The sequence below is a fragment of the Macaca thibetana genome, chromosome 18, assembly GCF_024542745.1.
Source record: "Macaca thibetana thibetana isolate TM-01 chromosome 18, ASM2454274v1, whole genome shotgun sequence".
Classification (NCBI taxonomy): Eukaryota; Metazoa; Chordata; class Mammalia; order Primates; family Cercopithecidae; genus Macaca; species Macaca thibetana.
In genome coordinates, this window is record NC_065595.1 from 24,870,620 (window position 1) to 24,883,910 (window position 13,291).

Here is a 13,291-nt window from a genome sequence, read left to right on the forward strand (position 1 = left end):
TCATGTAAAAAGTAGACCAATTGGCTTTTTTTTTCCTTTTTACTATTTTGATGTCTAAGCTGCTTATCACACTGTATTACCCTGCATTAATGAGTATTCCTACTGTGCAAAATTCTATCAAAAATGATGGTGTGAATGTCATTTTTAATTGGAAGTTTATACAGTCAAATTTATAGTACACAACAAAAAATATGTATGTAGTTCTGCTCCAAGCCTTTTTTTAGGCTTTTGATCTTTTTAGTTTAAGTATACATTTTTATTAATCTAAGTGTCATTTGAAAATCTACACAAATGTGACTACATTTTTTATTAATACCATTGTTGGGAAGAGAGGGAAACTAAGGCATAGACTAATTATAATGTCTGTAAACTGTAAGAAGAACAAATACAGGAATGACCAAGAATAGATTTTCAGGGGTCTTTTTTAGACATGAAGAGTTGCTGACCAGTTCTGTATGTTTCACAGAAGTCATAATGTATGATTTCTGTCTTCTTTATTTTTGAATGCCTGCATTCATATGCCTAGTAAAAAGACAAAGGTTAAAATGAGTTGAAAGCATAAACAGCTGATTTCCCCTCTTTGATTCTTTCATAGGAGAAATAATATCTCCTGGTCACCTACCTCAGGAGCATTTATTTTCTTACCACAGGGCACAATGAACTATTTATTGATTTAGCAAAACATTCTTTTACAACACGCACTATTACATTAAATTATTTAGCAATGTGAAAAATGAAATGAAAGCTGCAAAACTTATAAAAGGAAGCAAACAGTCAGACCCGAAACATATTTATCTACAACCATTGTGCCTAGGTAATTCAGGGCATATGGTATGTAAATGATATCTGGAGATCCTTGCCAAATCTACACACGACGGGATAAATTAAGGACAGGTTTCCCTGGGTGTGAGTCCCATGACTGTGGCCGGCACACTTTCTGCTTGAATGTGTGTGTTCTGTTCTTGTCTTTCAGCAAGAGCGTCACAGAGCATTCAGTGGCCAAATCTGGTCCTCAACTGACTTCTAAGACATTATTTGCAATTCCCAGGAATTGATTTCATGATTAAATTTAAAACGCAGTACCAATTTGCCAAACTTTCCGTTTGCTCTCACAGTTGAAAAGTAAGATCTGAATAACTTGTCAGGATATGTTTGGATATTAAGCCATTTAAATGGGTATCTTTGACAGTGGAAACTGAGTGCCTCTGAGCTTCTTAGTTACTGAAGAAAGGTGTTACTGAGTAGCGACTTTTCTGTAAGCAAAGATTAAGATGTTTCCTAGAACAGACTATGAATTATTTTGAATGATTGATAATTTTGGTTCCAGGTTGGCCCAGTAATAATTTATTAATTCAACTTGACAACCCAAATTACTGGTATCACTTATTTTATTTTCAAATTATTATTTTGAAGCATATACTCTCATTTCTAGAAAGGTGAAGGCACTGACTTCTATTTAGAATTAATTTTAAGTAGGTAAGAGGTTATGCTGGTTTTTTTTTTTTTGAAAGGAATGTCTTTTCTGAGCTGGGGGTTCTTAGCTCAGAGTTTTTAATGCTTTAAATTAAGGTTCATTTTTATCTTGGAATCATGCAATTGGAGATTTTGATTAGAAACTATGGCAGAATTTTTTCTCCTATAATTTATTGGACTATACCTAAAGAGTGCAGTTACTGTGAACACTTAATAAATACAAGACTTATATGTTCTTTATAAAAGTTATTTCAGGGTATTTTAAGACATGTAGAGTATGGCTTAGGATGTTTTATGTTTTTACTATTAAGAATAATGCTTTTACTAAATAAAACTGCGTTTCTTTTATAAGAAGATAATGCTCTTAATATTATGGTTGTATTTGAATTAGCAGTTTAGTCCCTGTCCCTACATTCCATTTCATTTATGGAATGCAAATAACATACTAGTTACTGCATAGAAAATGAAATTAGGCTGAGTCCTTGTTCCTTGCTGTGTAAATTGGGTAAAAATCGGAGAAAAAAAAATACCCTTGAGATCAATATAAATCAATACTACTTGACACAGATCCAGCTAAAAATTCATGAAAGGGGTCGTAGTTCTGGAGGAGTTTATATAATTATCATGTAGCCCACAGTTTGTGAACTCAGGGCAAAGTTCTTAGCTGGTTGTTCTGGGACCATCCCTTGGTTCATTGAAACTACTTTGCACAGCTGTGCTTCAAACTCAACAACAGAAAGCAAAAACAATATTCACTATAAAATAAATGTCGGCTTGTCTTTCAACTTCACTGTGAACTTGCAGCCCTGAAAACAACAAAAGGGGTAATCGCAATGAGATTACAGAATCCAGATTAGATGTAATATACAATAGGGTGGTATGGACCAATTTTATTTACATGGGGCAAGTGGAAGTGCTGTGAATGCCAACATGTTAAGCATCATAGCCACTTATTAACATGTTAGCTTTAAATGTCAGTCATTGGACCCCATTTGAAATGAAGCACCTGCATTTTATTCAAAGAAGTTAAGGTATATTGGGGAATGCAAAGGTGAGTTGAGGGGTTATTTGTTTTTCTGTTTTTTTGTTTTGTTTTGTTCTGGTGGGAGAAAATGCCATAGACAATAGAGATAAAATATCTCAAGTATTAAAAGTCTATTTTTATGCACTGTATGATTCAAAATGACTGAGCAGTTTTGAAATTTTATAGAAAGAAAAGAATATAAGGAGAATGAGAAATGATATTTGCATCTTTACAGACAACTCTGTATAGCACATTTAAGATTCTGGCAATTTCCTTCCAAGTATCTGAAAATTAGGAATTATGAAGGAAACCCAGACAAATACTTAACTATAGCATTGCTACCAGGTGTCTCTTTGATATCAGTGAGTTAGGAAACTTTAAAAAAAGGTTAAAACATCCAGAATGATAACTTATTTTAGTATATGCTTTCAGACGGAATATTTCTTTGTTAAGAATGTTGAAAGGTTTTATTTAGTTGTTCTTACATATTTAGTAAATTTTTGGTAGACTTGACCTATTTGGCTTGTTTCATAAAAGATATGGGCTTCTGCATATTTAGATCTTAAGTTTATTTCAAATTGGCCTTTATAAAACTTTAGTGCCTTTCTCTTAGAATTCTAGTCAACAAAATTCTATTCATCAAATATATACATCACAGAAGTAACTGGTGATACAGAGTGTAATTCCTCCCATATTGTCAAATGGAGTCTCTGTCTCCTCAAAGGGAAAGAAACCCTGACGTCAGTCAGAAGTTGCAGGTGTACTCACTTGGCACTGAGTCAGCTTAAAGTTCAAGTATGAGGTTGAAAAATTCACAAATATTTATAGCACACCTACTAAGTGCCAGGCCTCCTGGAAGGTGGACAGCAATGGCCAATGTTTCTGCCATTGGGAAGATTTGCACCAAAGTGTGTACGGCCACAAGTAGTTGTACAAATCAGAGTTCATTTTGTAATGCTTTATAAGGGTCTGGTATCACTGGTTCTCCTTGCAGACTAATAAACACAGAGCTTATATGACTCTTAAAAATACAGTGATAGCAAGTACATCCTAAATTATGTAATCATGTAGTCCATGGTAACAGTGTAATGTATGATATAAAGATGGAATCAGCCACCTGGCTTACTGTAATTGTTGTTGAGGTCCTTTGTTATGAACATATATTTCTGTTAACAGTGCAACAAAATAATTTTTTAAAGTTGTTTTTTTTTCTGTAGTGCCTCAAATCTAGATAAATGGAATGTGTTGGAAAGGACAACAAATAAAAAGTTAAATATGTGGAAATGACATGGAAAGCACCTGTTTCTTCCCTTTGTTTTCTTCCACGTCATTAGGAAATAATATTTAACCATAGAATATGGTGTCCCTCTAAGAAAATATTTATAATTGAATGTTCAAAGTAGAATATAGATTAAATAAGTAAAGGTGACTTGCCAAAAAAAATTAAAGAACACGTGAAACAAACGAAAGTCTGCACACATATAATAAGTGGCATGACAGTATTACCTCTCAAAAGTGACAATAGATGTGTCCATCTTTATGCCTTTAGCATGTTGTTGGCATTATTAGTTATTATATTGAGAGAGTAGCCACACTATACAAGAGAAAGGAAGGTAAATTAGATCCCTCACGCCCCCTTCTTCTGTGAATTTTATGTTTTTGAATACACTCTCTGCCAGGATAGCAAATAAAATTTGGTTCACCCCGATCTTCAGCAGATTATAATCTAGGTAAAGTACAGACCAGGCTCATGAAATCAAAAATAATATTTAGAACATTTGGAAACTAGGGGAACAGCTCCTCATAATTATGTGCACGTTTTATCAGTGTAAAGTAGATATAACTCTATTGAAAATTGTTGTCTAGTAATATGCTCATTTTCTCATTTCATGAAGACTTATTTTCAAATGGAAGTTACAGCTGGCTATCATGTGTTTTTCTGACAAACTCTTTTCTCTGTGGACATGATGATTTCTGTTGTTGTGGAAAGGAAGGAAATAAATCTCTTTTCGTTCCTCATTCACTCCATGAGCAAAATGTGATTGGGCTCCTATTGTGTGCAGATTGTATTGTTGGAGCACAGGGCAAAGAAAGCTAAATTATCATCTTTGTTTAGGAACTTAAGATATTTGGGAGCAGCAAGGTAGATGACACGTTTATTTAACAAGACACTGAACTTTGCTGGAGAATCTTATATTCTAGAATATAGTCCTTATCTGGAAGCGACTACAGAACGTGATTCTGGGTGACAGAGAGCTGCAGATCTGGCATGATTAAGACAGTGGCCACAGAAGCTCTACTGAGCTTCTGTCTAGCAGCTTCTGTCTGTCTCTTCCCTGAAAATCACAGGGACTGTGTGGAGCTTTTACTTGGTCAACTAGAGAAACAATTTTTGATTGTTTTTACGTTTTTCAGAGATTGATTTGCCAGAGATACTACATTATGATAAAAACATAAACACAGAATTTAGGGATTGGAACAAAGTTTATATGATCACAATTTAACACAGTTATTTGAAAATTATTGGTTTATAAAGAAACAGATTTAGACAAAGCTAGAGCTTACTCAGGTTTAAAGAGCTAGTTAGAAATGAAGCTGAAACTTAAACCAACATCTTGATTTCTGGCCTCCACAATATACTGCTTATCTGGTGAGGTCAAGAGGAGAGGTGGGATTGGTTCTTATCCCCACATGCTATATTGGAAAACCAGAAACTTTAGCTCTATTGTAAGTCTTTAAAGAAAGATAGTTTAATGTTTAAAACTTTCTCATGTTTAATAATTGTCATAAAATGTATAATCATTTGTTTAATAATTGTACTACTAATAATGACTCAATCCAGAAATATTTAACTCAGAGAAAATGTAATGGACGGCCGGGCATGGTTGCTCACGCCTGTAATTCTAGCACTTTGGGAGGCCGAGGCGGGTGGATCATGAGATCAGGAGTTCGAGACCATCCTGGCCAACATGTGAATACAAAATACAAAAATTAGCCAGGTGTGATGGCACATGCCAGTAATCCCAGCTACTCAGGAGGCTGAGGCAAGAGAATTGCTTGAACCCAGAAGATGGAGGTTGCAGTGAGCCAAGATCATACCACTGCACTGCAGCCTGGTGACAGAGCAAGACTTGGTCTCAAAAAAAAAAAAAGAGAAAAAAGAAAAAAAAAAAAAAAAAAAATGTAATGGACACAATACATTTAGATTTTTAATAAAGTATACATATGTATATTGCGGAACATATGAACAGTTGATTAAAGATATCCAACAGGTCAGGTGCGGTACACCGCTCATGCCTATAATCCCAGCACTTTGGGAGGCCGAGGTGGGCAGATCACGAGGTCAAGAGATCGAGACCATCCTGGCCAACATAGCGAAACCCCATCTCTACTAAAAATACAAAAATTAGCTGGGCATGGTGGCACACACCTGTAGTCTCAGTTACTCAGGAGGCTGAGGCAGGAGAATTGCTTGAACCCAGGAGGCAGAGGTTGCAGTGAGCCAAGATTGCACCACTGCACTCCAGTTTGGCAACAGAGTAAGACTCCATCTCAAAAAAAAAAAAAAAAAAAATTCAACATTGCTGGCAAGTTTGAAGGTGACAGCCCATATACAAAATGGATATATCTTGAGGAACTCTTGTCTTTATCATATGTTCTGTACCATTTCCTTACACGCAACACAGTTACTATATGATGGCACTAAGTAGGTAGAGGTCCAGACCCCATAAAGAACATGGCATTCAGTTCCTGAACAGATGTTAGAGAACACGCCCCACTCGGCAGTAAAGGATATCTTCAACAGGAGGGAAAGGTGAGAGTTGTCCTGTTTGTCATTTTGACTAATATTTAGAAATGCTGAAGTTGTTTTATGATCAGAATGCGTTTGATAGTCACGCCTGAAGAGGTCAAAGTGCTGATATTGTTGAAAACAAATACCCCTGTCAAACAAATAGAGACAATTTTCATGTCTTTGGTTGGTAAGCACCATAATTTGGCCTTTGGCACTGCTGTCAGTAAAGCTAGTTGATGACTTTTATGTCAATTTTTGGCCCAACCATAAATGAAGGAAATAAGACCAATACTGCCACATTACTTTTTCACACTCATTACCCATACCTGATTCAGCTTTGTTAATGTTGAAAGCCAAAATTTATCAGTATCATTTTTTCCCAAATCATTCTTATTTTAGTACTGTTTATGCTCAATAAAAGCTTGTGAATTTCTTTCACTGTATTTAATGAAAACCCAGAGTTTTTTAAAATTGCATGTTATCTCTTTAAAACAATTTATTTTAGATTACTCGTGGGATTTACTCTAAGCGCTTGTCTTTTAATGGAAGATGATGCAAAACTTGTCTCACCTGTTCCTTCCTGGTCTTGTCTGTGTTTATGTGTGGGGTAGGTAAATGCTTTTGATTAACAGAATGACGAGAGTGCTTATTTTGAAAACTCAGTAGTTAAAATTTAAGTTTATTTTGAGTTAAAGAACACCACATTTAGATTAGGAATGGACCATTGACCTGCTTAAGCTATAGGCTATCGATTGTCCTTGAGGGAACTTAGATCTGCTAAACATGAACTTGAAAAGGCACTTCAATGGTGGATGTACGTTGGATGCTCTCACTGTATGGTCATTCACTTGCATCTTTAAAATTTATGTTTCGTTTTTCCTTTATACCTACTCTTTTCATTCCGTTTGTCAGAGATGGCCATTAAAGTATTTGACAATTGTTTGTTCTGTGCCTAGCAAGTTGTTCTATTGCTCCATCATGTCAAACAACAAAGGTGATCAACAGTTAGAAACCTCAGGAAATTGCTAGAATCTTCACCCCCAAAGAGGGTTAATAAACCTTAGATGATTAGTTCGTTTAGAGTGAAAATCATTTTCATTGTGATATCACATTTCCACTCTGATTACCGGGCAATGCATTGGGAAGCCTGATATTTATTCACAAATTTTTTAAAATTGAGAACATCCTGTGCTGAGATTCCAGCCAGCTTCATCAATCCATTTTTTGTTAAAAGTTTCTCAACTATCATCCTTCATCCAGACAAATAAACATAACTAGGATTTCCCCTCTAACTTTTTGGGAATTCCTTTACACGTGTACCAATTTGACGGAAAAAAACAATTGTCCTCGAATTTCATTTGACTCAGGTGATTGTGGTAAGCTCGCTAACTGACTTCATCTAGGAAGTGCAGCAATCTGAGTCAACTTCCTCCATCTCTGTTTTTACATTGTCCAGTGTGATGCTTCCTCATTGTACCAAAATAGAAATGGTTTGTTTTTGTATCAAACTTGGAGACTGGCTATGGATTACACTGGGTTAGTGTAAGGGTTTTTTTTTTTTTTTTTTTTTTTTTTTTTTTTTTTTAAAGAACATTCCACTTATCCCAAGGGAAAAGAGATTGACGGCCTGGGGAAAAATAAGAGGCATAATGAAGTCTTTTCTCCTTAAATAAAAATCACATCTAGTCTTCAGATGTGTCAGTTACACTATCTTTGGCTAATTTCATTTAATATTTGAGAGATTTAGTAGTAAATTTATGACTTTTGCAGTTACTTTGCAAAAAATTGAGGAAGAGGTGAATTTCACTTTGAGTCAAGTGTGTAGGTTCCAGTGTAATTAAACCTAAAAATCTATATATTCTGGTCTTGCTACTTTGGTATTACACTTTGCCATATCACATAATGCTATTAGCTACATTTTACCTTGTTTGCAGGGTAATGCTGTTTTATATCTCTGGTTTGTTGAATTTCATAGAAGATGTTATGTTCATACAGATAATGGCATACTCATTGAATTCTTTACCTCAGACATGTGAAAATATGTGGAAAAGTGGGGAAATGAATCTGATCAGATTTCACTGTATACTGAAATTTGAGAACCTGGTTTTTGCATCTGTTTTGCATGCTGCTATGTCTCCAAACCATATATGTCTGTGTGAGTTTTTATAATGCCACATAAAGCAAAATGAGAAGTCTCTTCTTTCTTCTAAAGGGAAATAGTGCCACAGAAAGGTAGAAGTCAAATATTTACTTACGGATCAAAAATCTAGTTAAAAAATAACCCATTGCTTACCTTAGTAATCAATGTGAATTACTTTATAATCAATATGACTGCAAGCTATCTGACTAGTCACTCAGAAAATAAATATTTGATCATGTGATAAACCATTTGAATGTCTACATATGAACCCAGGCCGTATAAAAATAACCAATTCAAGATAACACAGGAAGCCACTAATAAAGACACAAATAAAATTAGATTTCACAGTTTATGCTGATATTTTGATACTTTTCTGTGATAAAAGCATCTTCCAAACTAAATGTTTCCGTATTTGAACCATATAAATAGTTAAAACTATTTTACCTGCTAATATCTAAATGATGCCAAGAAAATAAGTTCATGCCACTAAAAAGATTGAGATGATTTGTGCTTTATCTGACTTCTTCGTGTAATATGGATTTACTTCAGATAAGTACATTTACTACTTTTCCAATAAGTGTGTTTATCTGATAAATATTTTCTCCAGATGTGTGTGTATGTTGGAAAAAAGTTTAAAATAGTTAGGATCCCAATTGAAAAAGTAAAAATCTTAATTGCTTAATAAGAAAACAGTTATTTCATAGTCTTAAGATTTCAATACAAAGAAATATGGGAATATACATGTAAGAGGTTTGTTGGTGTTCATTATTAAATTGCAAGGCTGTCTCAAGTTATGGTCATCAGAATAAATTTGTGTGTGTGTGTGTGTGTGTGTGTGTGTGTGTGTGTGTGTCCTCCTGTTAAATTAGATCTTTTATGAAGTTGTACTCATGCCTATTAGGGATTTTTGTCATTGCAGTTTAAGTTGAATATGAAACATTAATCCTTTGTTGGGTCTAAGCTATCACCATTTATTACAATTTTTATAACATTCCATATATATGCATCTACTAACTAAACATCAGCCTTAATTTAGCTTCTGAATTAAATTTTTTGTTAATAGTGACTCCTACTGGAGAGCAAAAAATACCAATTAGTTTAGCTTCTAAATAAACTATATTCCTTTTTTTTTTTTTTTTTTTTTTTTTTTTTTTTTTTTGAGACGGAGTCTCGCTCTGCCGCCCAGGCTGGAGTGCAGTGGCCGGATCTCAGCTCACTGCAAGCTCCGCCTCCCGGGTTCACGCCATTCTCCTGCCTCAACCTCCCGAGTAGCTGGGATTACAGGCGCCCGCCACCTCGCCCGGCTAGTTTTTTGTATTTTTTAGTAGAGACGGGGTTTCACCGTGTCAGCCAGGATGGTCTCAATCTCCTGACCTCGTGATCCGCCTGTCTCGGCCTCCCAAAGTGCTGGGATTACAGGCTTGAGCCACCGCGCCCGGCCTTATATTCCTTTTTTCAATGGACAAGGGTAACCTCCTATTCCTTGGCTTGGCAACATTTACTATTCCTGTAAGTTTAAAGATGAGAACGTAGATTTGAATACTAACACATCAGCAGAAATTATATTTTTTGAGTACGTACATAATTCTCAGGCCAGTCGTGTTGGGTGCTCCAAAAAGATTTGTGATTGAATATCTTTGCTCCATTGGGAAGAGTTTAGCATGGTGCTGTATTTTTATAATTCTTTTATCCATTTTAGCAGACTTCTGTTACCTAAGTCTATTTTAGGTGGAGTTTTTTGTTTGTTTGTTTGTTGTTTCGTTTTGTTTTGTTTTGTTTTGCTGCTGCTCTTTAAGGCACTCTTGCATAGAGGAAACAGCAGAGGAGACACAAGGAAATGCACTCGCCTTTATAACATGCTGCTGATACTGTGAACTAGGTGTCTTCTCATTTAAGCCTCAAAAGAAGCTGTGTTATTAACTAGATGAAGGAACTAACACTCAAACCTGTGAGATAGCTTGGCCAGAGTCACACTGCTGGGGACTAACAAGGTTACTCATCAAGATGTGTCTGACCCTCAAGTTTAAGCACTCTGATTTAATAACTTTACTCACACCCTGATTCCAATGTCTTGGTAGCTTTTGATCTATAAAATGTCATCTAAGGATCTTTGAGCCTTAATTCTTTGTCTTTAAAGTGGGAATGATAATACTTGTCACAGAGTACTAGTTATGGAGATTAAATAAGTGAAGGCAATTATTATATGTTCTTTAAATTGTGTATCACTGTACTGTGGATGTATTAAGTGTTGTTTTAGTAGCAAATATATTTTTGATGGGTAGATGTTTACCTGAAGTGGTTATTTAATTTATAGGCTGGCTTGTTCACATTATGTTATGTAATCATTGTATATTAATGAATATCACTATTTTCCTTAGGGTGTGATCTTTAGCTAATGTAGCCATGCTAGGCAAAAAAGATCAGCATTGTAGAAATAAGCAGGTGTTATGCTGAAAAAAAAAAAGACAACAAAACAACAACAACAAAAAAAACAACTTTTGGTGTTCAGTGACTTAAACAGAAACATGGAATTGTTCACGTTCTACCAAGTTATATTTGGGGGGAGAAAAATGGGAATTCTTTCCATGTGATCATTATTCATTCATTCATTTATTCAGCTTCTATTTGTTGAGTTCCCTGCCTTATACTGCAATATGCAGGGCAGTTTGTGTGTGTGTAGGTGTTTATTAGGTTTATTTGGACTTTGCAGTAACCATGTAATGTAGTCATTATTCAGAAATAAAGGTAGAATCTACTCTAATGAGCTCTGTGGTCAGGTGGATAGTTCAGCTCTTTACCCTGTAATAGTTTGTTATCTAATTGTTTAATGTATGTGCAATTGCCCCATTTCACAATTAAAACATTATTCTTTAGTCATATTTTCTCGCTTCAGCCATGAGGTCAAATTCAAGGGCAGGAAGAAAATTGACATGTCTCTGAACCCTGTGCATGTCCCCAAATGGAGCTTAACCCAAAGTTGGGAATCACTAAATAATTGTTCATGAAATGGTTGAATACAGCTCTTCATTCAAGTGATGTAGATTCCGAATATTTACTTGTTCTTTAATGCACTTATTCATTCATTCAGCAAGTTTTTATTGAACATCTACCTTGTAGGTAATACTATACCAATGGTATAGTCAATATTTTAGGTCAAATATTTCCCAGTTACTTATAATAACACAACTGTAGATGTGTGTTGTCAATTCTGCTTCACTTCAAATACATCTGTCAAAGACTTTTTGGAAAATTACAAAAGAACTGTAAACTTTAGATTCTAGAAGAAAATAAGAATCATGTGGGTTTCATTTAAGTGGTCAACACTTCTAGACAGTTTTGCTGGTAAGAATTTTTTTCCCCAAAAGTGGCAGAAAAAACAACTGGGTTCATTGACTACCCCCAGTGTCCTCGATAGTGCTTTGTCTAAGCACCAGAGAGGGATGGTGGCTTCCTGTGTAGTGTGGCTAACCATCATTCCTCATCATTTCAGTGATAACAAGGCCGGGTGTGGGGGGGGCAGGGGTGGTACCAAGTAGGCAACCAAGTTACCTACTGTTGGTTGGGTAACTTGTCCAGTTATACACTAATGTGAAAACTGTGTCTGTGAAACAAGCAGTAGACCAGTTTAGGGTCCTGTAAAAATTGTCTGCTTAAGATTAAGACTTCTTTAAAATTATTCTGAAACACGTGAATTTATGCATATAGCTTCAGTTGTTCTTATACTTCTGTTCTAACTCCCCACGCATCACACTAAAAATTTATCATGGATGATATTTCTGTCACAAAGAAAACTTCAAAGGCTGAGATCGCAGAAATGTCTCAGTTGACAAGCCACTGACTTGAGTTCTGCGATTGAAATGTACTCCAAGGTCAGCAAACCAAAACCAAACATCACTGGATGATAATACGTTCAGTGTCTCACTGGCTATAATTCATAGATCACCTTTCAAAGCTGTATATCTTTATTAATCATTGTAAATTTTTGCTTTTGAAATCTTAGACTTGTTTCCATTAGGCAATGAAGCCCAGAAGCTTAATGTTCTAGTCTCATTTTAATTTTTTCAGTCTCATGTGCTGAATTGTCAGGGTTTAAAAATCGATTTCACCTCATCAGATTAAAAATATTTATTTATGCACATGTTAACAATATATTAAAAGAAATGAGAGCTTCAATTTTAAAAATAGGAATTGTAGTTCATTAAGCCATGACAATTTTGTTTATATTTACATAATTAATAGAAAGGCATTTATATGTTTGCAAAATAGGTAAGAAAAGGTATTTAACGTAGATGAAGCAGAATGATTATTTATCAAAAGAGTTTAGAGATCTTTCTAGCAGTCTGCCCATGGAAAGTTAGGATCTAGAAAAGCCTTCTAAATAAGGGAAGAAACAACAAAGAAACAATAACCAGGAAACCCCCCAACTTATCTCTTTAAATTCCAGCCTCTTTTCTAAGTGGTGGTTTTTACATACTGTCCTCTGGTAGGTGGGTACCCTGTCCTTGTGTATTAAGCACCGAGGGTGGTTTAAAGGTTACAAATGTGATCCTGTCAGATTGACAACTAACTATTCTAATGAGGAAAAAATCCTCAAAGCATGAAATTTGAATGAAATGTGTGATTATAATTCAAGTACTGTTTACACAAACCTCTGGGGACCTTCCGAATAAATGCAGAGCAAGTGAGTTAGACAAACCTCTGCTCCTTCGATACGTGTGTGTGGATGTGCGGTGTGTGTGTGTTTATTTTAGAGAGTGGGGAAACTTTCCACTATTAGCCCGGGGTTTGCTCCTCAGAACCAACACCACTATTCCTCCTTGTTTATTAATACTGTATGTGTTTTGTTACCATATTGAGTTGT

The 13,291-nt window shown here is 35.3% G+C and overlaps 1 protein-coding gene across 25 annotated transcripts in view; it reads left to right on the forward strand.

Moving 5' to 3' along the window:
• TCF4 (transcription factor 4) overlaps positions 1-13,291 on the forward strand; it is a 368,073-nt gene that overhangs the window by 254,687 nt on the left and 100,095 nt on the right. The window lies entirely within an intron of this gene.